General features: G+C 42.6%; 1 long non-coding RNA gene across 1 annotated transcript in view; it reads right to left on the bottom strand.

Annotated features, from left to right (window-relative positions):
* LOC109378051 (uncharacterized) overlaps positions 1–8,023 on the bottom strand; it is a 30,283-nt gene that overhangs the window by 4,384 nt on the left and 17,876 nt on the right. Inside the window, exons 2-3 of the long non-coding RNA XR_002122951.1 lie at positions 4,179–4,507; positions 277–370 (exon numbers count right to left, since the gene is read on the bottom strand). This is a non-coding gene — a long non-coding RNA (uncharacterized LOC109378051). The remainder of the gene's footprint in view (positions 1–276; positions 371–4,178; positions 4,508–8,023) is intronic.

Here is an 8,023-nt window from a genome sequence, read left to right as displayed (position 1 = left end):
AAAAAAATTCTTATGATGCTCACAAGTTGGAACAGCAATTCCGGTGCTGAACCAGCCAGAGAGCTCTGCTGTCTGACTGGGGCAAAACCTGAGGCTCCTAACAGCTGACAACAGAGCCCTGGGGTAAACCTGACCTGCTGCTGGGTGGGTCATATGACACCCTTTCTGGAAAGTGTGACACATCAGAACTCTCTCCTGAGGCGGGCATTTGACTATGGAGCTCAGCTGGGATCTGTAACCATGAGAAGCAAAAGAGGGAGCCCAAATACAACTCACCTTACGGTAGCCCAGAAAAGTTCCAATAAAAGGCAGAGGTGTTGGCCCAGGGATTCCCAGCTTTTTAAAAAGTCTATGTGTAGAGGTCCCATATCTATAAAGTAAAAGAAACAGCCAGGGATTATGGAATAGGTGCTGGGGCTGGCGAGTCACTGACTTGGAACTGGAGCAGTCAAGCTAGGGAGGTAACATGTAGGTGATAAGTAATATCAGCAATTCCAACAGCAGTATTTACATTCACTCATCATCTCCTTTCTCATCTCCACTGGGAGACCCACAAAAAGTAATGATGATTAGCTAAAAGGAGCTGAAGACTTCAGAACCCCAGTCCTAGAGTGAATACTTGAGAAATGCTTCCCGACTGAAGGGCTCCTGAGAGGTTCAGGCTGGAATTCTTCCAGAAAATTCACTCATGCTTATTTAACAAGTTGACACTTCCATGATTTTGGAAATTCTAATTCTAGGTAGAAAAAGGAAAAAAGTTTTTCTGCTCTGATGATGAGATTTTTTATTAATATATTTATTGGAGAACAGTGTGTTTTTCCAGGACCCATCAGCTCCAAGTCAAGTAGTTGTTTCAATATAGTTGTGGAGGGCACAGCTCAGGGGCCAAATGTGGATCCAATGGGCAACCTTGGTGTTATGAGCACTGCACTCTAACCAACTGAACTAACTGGCTACCCTCAGTGATGAGATTTTGCTTAACTGCATCCATCAATAACTGAGAGTTACTGAGAGCCCACTGAGGCATTTTTTCTTACAGTTTGCTCTGTGACTTCTACGCTTGTCCTTTCCTGTAGCCCCTGACCTTGTTTTAGGATCTGGGTCTTCTTAAATATATCATCACAAAGAGGCCTTGGAATAGCCACGGTGTACTGATTTCTATGGAATGAAAGCTGTGTCCAAAGCTTCCATTGTCCTCGTAGAAATGTGAGTGCCTATCAGCTACACCCAAGTCCATGTTCTCAGGACATTTGGTGACTTGTGCTCTAGAGAAGAATGATTGTCCCATATATGTGCCTGAATGAAACTGTATAAAAAACCCGATGACTAATAATCCATTTCCAGACCATTCTTCCCCTGGTGGCATCTGGTCCTCCAGCCTGTGATGGTCACCTGCTATGCAGAGCCAGGCTCACGCAGTTTGTCAAGATGGCCAGTCACCATGCAGTTAGTTTACTGGCTCTGTGTGTCAGCTATTATATCTCAAAATCCCATTAAGTCTGGTGCTTCCTATGGTGAGCCTGCTTGAAATTAATCTTCATGTGTCATATGTGGAGTCCCACAGCTGGGGGCTCTGGATCCTTACAGCCTTCCCCCTGTGGTGTTACTGAGAGATGGCAGAGTGGAGGAGGAGGACAGGCTGAGGAAAGAGGCGACTGGCAACTATTTTAACCATGAAGCTGCTAGACCTACAAGGCCAACCCCACAGAGGCAAATTAGGGAATTATGGCTGAAAAGCATGCTCTGCATAATGATCCCACATACCCTACAAGCACTTTCAGCTGAAAGGTGGGTGGCCTTGCAAACTTTGGGACCTTCCTGTTGATAGCAAAAGATGCGTTACACAACATAAAATGAGTAACCATACAATGTTCCAGAGAGCTGAATTAAGATCTTTTCTCTTCTTCTTTTTGTGATTATCTTTTAAGGAAGTATAGGTTCCTAAAATTCTGTACAAATTTAGATAATCTTATAGTATGTGATGAAATAAACCCCCAAAGTTGCATGAAACAACTTGTGCTGAAGGGCACAATGGAGGCACTATGGCCAAGCACAGCTGGGTGTTTGGATCCTTCCTCCAGAAAGTTGATAGAAGTGTGAGCACTGACTGTCAAAAATGGGGTACTCTTGGTTCATGCCATCCCCATTCCTATCTTTGCCATGCAACTATGGCAGATCAATTAAACCAGTTTCTGTTTCTAAACTTTCAACATGTTACATAAACTCTCAAGTGAGGTTAAGCAATTGAATGAATGTGTCAGCAACATTGATCCCAAGGGAAGATCTAATGACTACACTCACATGACTCCATATCAAGGCAGAGGGTGGGCTGGGGGACCTCTTCAGTTTCTTTCCAGCTTCCCTCTTTTTGGTAGAGTAATATGCTTTTGGTGCAAATGAAGGGGCTAACAATAAAACCAATCATTTCTAGTGTATTTACATTGTGTGGGCGTGAGAGGATACTGTCTACTCTGCAGCTTCTGACTCTTGGCTGTACCAGTGTTATCTAAGGCTACAGTGTTGTTTATCCAGTGGTAACAGCAGTGACAGCCCCACTGCCAGACAGACCACACATTGTGATTTAGATGATGTCTCTGTCCCCAGGCTTCAAGCAGATTAGATGCCTACTCTGCTTGAATGAGTGACCTTCTATGGGACCGGGACCAGGAGCATCTGGGAGAAATATCCTTCCATTCTATCCAGACTGCTACCTGGATGTGTCTTTTACCATCACTGGCTCATGATCTTGCTTGATCACCTGCACTGTTGAGATTAAAATAATTGGATAGGCAGGTATATTTAAAAGCATATATACAATCTATGTCCTTATTTCCTTACATTATTTTGTACACTAGACCCATTTCCTGACATTACTCTAGAAGGGTAAGGTCATTTATACACCTTTGTAGCCACAGATCTTGAATCAGCAGCACTTTTTATCTTTATGAAAGAAAATGCTGGTAATAGCTTTATCTCAGTAAAAGAAAATTTAGCACAAAATAGAATAAAATTAAACATGATCAATTAATTTTAAAATGTGATTAGACACAAAATATGTTGTCACAATACCCTGTAGTCATAACATTTTGTTTAAAGAATATAACAAACTTTATATTTTCATCATGATTTCCTACTTTTCATGAAAGTGAAAATAGGAAATGAGAGGGCTTTCTCTACCCATACATCAAAAATAACTCCTTTCCTAACCTGCTTCATGATGCCAAGAATCCCACTCTTGAAAGGAATTTCTCTACTAGGTGATTGATTCATCTCCTGTACGGTAACTTCAAAAGAAAAAAAGTATTTAAACCCCAATTGGTTCATAGGTTTGTGGCTTTACAGGTTGTTAGCAGATTTTATATTGAGAAAACATTAATTGCTATACTGATGCTGACCCTCCCCCCACCCCCACCCCCAAGACTAGAAGGAAAAGGTGAAAGAAAAGAATATGATTTCAAGATTTCTGCAAAGTTTCTTCTGCTGTAAAGATTTCTCATTTAAGGATAAATAGTTCTGCCTATTTCATAGTGGGGCAATGAGTCCTAGGAGGTGGTACCAGGGGAGAGACACAGAAAAGAGGGAAGATCCAAGTATGAGAGAAGGGTGGGACAGTCTCTAACACCTATGAAATCTGGGGTGCACCCTGGTGCTTTGCATAAATGATGCCAGGCAGTGGGAGGGAGGGAGCAGGAACCAACCTAGTCACACAGAGACCAATCCTTCTACACATCTCTTGCAGTAGACATAGAACTTGCAAAGTGAATGTAATAAAACAAAACCCCAGGCCACTCCCTTCTGCCTCCAGGATCCCCAGAGCTGGGAAGAGAGTGAGGACCCCACTGCACAGAAACCAGTTGTTTATATCTGCATCTGCTGAATTCTAGTTGGTTAGTCTAGATCCATCCAAACTGGCAGTCAATCAGAAGATCATCCCCAGGAGAAAATTATGTCACTAAACCCTCCGTGTTACAGAAATTAGGAGTTGGGGGTTCATGGAGTGATCCTCTTTCAACAGGTTAGAGTAATATCAATAATAACCTTTTTGTTTGTGTGCCCAGTGCGTGAGAAGCTACCCCTTCATTAAATGTTTGATATTCAAAACAGATAAGGGAAAGGGGGGCCTGATTAGCTCCCCAAGTCCAAGGTTACACAGGACAAACATTTGGACAGTTACTCACAGATAGAGCAGCACCAGGCTGGTAGCCAGTAGAACCCAGGTCTCTGTGGAAAAGCTTGGGATGAGGTTCATGGTCACTTTCCTCCAAGATCCTCTAATCTTAGGCTCCCTTTCAGCAATGTTGCTAGTCTTTGCCAGCGTGTGTGCGCAAAACTCCCTTCCCGGTGGATATTCAGTGAGACTGGATGTTTATGTGCTGGAAAAGGGGGTGGGGCTTGAGCTGCAGCCAGTAGAAGAGCCATCTGTGCTCCAACTACAGGTGCCCTCTCCACCTTGATATTGGCAAAGCATCATGGACACTCCCAGTTTGACCACCCTTGAGTTCATGTTCTGTGGGAAATCAATAAACAACTCACTCAGTTTTATCAGTAAGCACAAAGGTTACAGAAACTCAAGTAAAGCAACTGGCCTGAAATCTCTAATCTGCCCTTCATTCACTCCATGGCTCCCTGCTTAAAAAATGCTTGAATTCCTTCAAATAAGCTAGGTCTACAGCTCTTTACCCATGTAGTTTCCTCTGCCAAGAAATGTCTGTGTGATGCCTAGAAGGCCCCTACTCACTCTTCAAAAAACTCAGGTCAGACAGAAACCCCTCTGTTAAAGTCTTCCTGTCTTTTGTTAATTAAATTTATTGGGGTGACATTGGTTTATAAAACTAGATAGGTTTCAAGTGTACATTTCTATAATACATCTTCTATGTATTGCACTGTGTTCACCACCCAGAATCAGTTCTCCTTCCTTCAGTATATATTTAACACCCTTTACCCTCTTCCAACACCCACACCCTTGTTACCCTCTGGTAACCACTAAACTATTGCTTGTGTCTATGAGTTTTTGGGGGTTTTTTTTGGTCTTGTTTGTTGCTTTCAGTTTTATATCCCAGATATGAGTGAAGTCATAGGGTTCTCGATTTTTTTCTGTCTCATCAGCTATTAGGAAAATGCAAATCAAAACCACAATGAAATATCACCTCGCATTTTTTAGAATAGCTATTATCAACAAGATAAGTAAGGGCCGGCCGAGTGGCGCGATGGTTAAGAACTCGCTTGGGATGCCAGAGGGCCCCGGTTCGGATCCCACATATGAGGGCCAGTGACACTGCCCTCCACAGCTAAGATGCTGAACAACAGCTCAACCTGGAGCTGGGTTGCCATGAGTCGCAGGCGACGGCGTAGGCTGCAGCCCCTGTGGCAGTGGGTTGCCATGGGCTACCGTGTGTAGCCAGCAGCCAGCGTGAGCGGCCAGCAGCCGCAGTGAGCGGCTGTCCAGAAGCCAGCGACTGATCTGCCTCACCCAGGAAGAGCGCAATGACGGTGCCAACTTGGGCCAGTGAAGCAACATCCTCCACAACTAGATTGAAGAACAAAAATGACAGCAACTTGTCTGTTCCCCTTCCCCCAATTCCCCAGCACTGTTCCCATCCCCCCAATTCCCCAATAAAAATCTTTAGAAAAAAAACACAAAAAAAACCAAGATAAGTAATAACAAGTGTTGGAGAGGTTGTGAAGAAAAATGAACCCTCATATGCTACTGGTGGGAATGCAAATTGGCACAGCCACTATGGAAAACAGTATGAAGGTTCCTCAAAAAATTAAGAACTGAATTACCATATGACCCAGCATATGACTCTTCTGGGTACCTATCCAAAAAATCTGAAAACATTTATCTATGAAGATATATGTACCCCTATGTTCATAGCAACATTATTCATGGTGGCCAAGACATGGAAACAACCAAAATATCCTTCAATAGATGATTGGATAAAGAAGAAGTAGTACATATATGTAATGAAATATTACTCAGCCATAAGGAAAGATGAAATACTGCCATTTGTGGCAACATGGATGGATCTTGAGATTATCATGCTAAGGGAAATAAGCCAGACAGAAAAAATAGTCTTTCTTAACCAACCTCCCTGGACACATAAAATCACTTCCTCCTGTGGACAACTTCTATTCTCTGCACACAATTCTTCTCTTGTCCTTTCTACCCCCCAGCGCCACTGTTGGTCTTCCCACCAAGTTCCCTTTAAAGATTGAGAGCTTCTCAAGGGCACAGTCAGGATATTAATCACCACTATGTCCCTAGTCCTTAGCAGAACACTTTATACAGAGTAGTGGAGTGCAGTTGGTAGAGGTGAGATTACTGGGTGCCCTGTATATGCTTTCCCTGTGACTCTTTGGTGACTACACCATCTTCCTGGATTGTTAACACCACAAGAAGGCCTGGTTGTGCCTCAGCCACCATCACTTCAAGTTCAAGCTGATCCATCAAAATTTTGTTGCAAGGTGTGGGATAATGGAGCCCTACAGAGAGGTAAGTAAGAATGGGCTGCAATCTTGAATACCAACAAAGGCAGACAGAAAAAGCTGGAAGACGATCCCTAGGAAATGTAGGATAGGAAGTCCCAGGAATTCCAATACATTTCTTCCTTCTGTTGGTGCTCACACTGGGTACTGTTAAATGGGGTCATGCTACTGTCCCCAGTTTGTAGCTGTAGAAACTGAGGCTCAGTGACTGCAGTGGCTTCCAAAAAGCTATTCATTATAACATCATATTACAAATAAGCTAATATGAAGGGAGACTGAAAGGTCTTCTGCTAAAACCAGTATTCAACATTTGCTGTTCCCTTATAAGGGTCACTATAAGAAATAGTGAGATCCAAGGCTGCAATAACAGTTGGTTAAAATTCTGGCTTCCCATAGTGACCCCCATACAGCACCCCCATGGGTCTTCCAGAGAAAGGACTCCACCTCATTTCAACAGGAACAAAGACAATTGTAAGTAATGACCATACTCAGGGTGCTGTTGGGGAGGATCTCCCCTCTGTGCTACCAACCAGAAAGATACACAAAATATATCTAAACAAGGAAATATTAGGTATCATCTGATATCTATTACTAACTTAGTTCACTCACCTAAACACGAAGCCTTTATTATTCTTCTTGGAAACAAATCCTCTGAAACTAATATGCTTTTATCTTCCTCCAAAGTCACACTTGGCTCAGTGATTTCATAACTAAGCCTAATATGACCATCCGCTGGGCCTATTCACCTCATGGACTGGTCCAGCTAGTTGGAATCTATCCCAACAGCCATAAGCTAGTCATTCCTTAGGACGAAAGTGTAGCCAGCATGGTGTCCTAACCAATGCAATGACCTTGCTCCTCAAGGGGAAATAATAGAAGGCATGATCTTTGTGCCCCTTCCTCCCACAGAAGGAAACATTTAACATGAATAGACTCACATACTAAGAGTTGTGCTGAATATGTGAATAAATACACTGTGTGTCAGAGAAACACCACACATATCCCCTGTCTGTCACCTACTTATTTGTGTGCTTATGTGTTCATCATCTACTTTTAAAAGTCTGCTCTAAGTTCTTAGGGTACAAATATGAGTAGGACCCTGACATTATTCATGTTGATATAGAGACAAATTAACAGATAATTATTCTATAGCCAAGTTAAAGTAATGATATAGGTATGAGAAACATATGTTGTCATCATCAGAGAATGGCCTATCTGCTTTCTGTGTCTCCTTAGCAAAAGGTCAAAGTTGAAAAACAAAGTTGAATCTCAAATAACATTCAGGGAAGCATTAAGCTCATTCTCTCAAGAGGAGGTGGGCATCTCTCCCCAATTTATGTTGATTGGGTTCTATGCATGCTGTGTTCAGGCCATGTCCCAAAGCTAAATATAAGAGACAGGACGCTTGCCCTCCTGAAGGCAAAGGGGGTAGAGGCACTAAACAATTAACCACAAATATAAATATTGAATTATAAATCGGGACCCATGCTAAGAAGTAGCACTAATTGGCACAGTTGACCTTTCTTAAACTCTCTTC

This window comes from Hipposideros armiger, unplaced genomic scaffold, assembly GCF_001890085.2.
Source record: "Hipposideros armiger isolate ML-2016 unplaced genomic scaffold, ASM189008v1 scaffold_1712, whole genome shotgun sequence".
In the NCBI taxonomy this organism is placed as follows: Eukaryota; Metazoa; Chordata; class Mammalia; order Chiroptera; family Hipposideridae; genus Hipposideros; species Hipposideros armiger.
The sequence above is the reverse complement of the archived record's forward strand: the minus strand, read 5'-3'. Positions and strand labels throughout refer to the sequence as shown.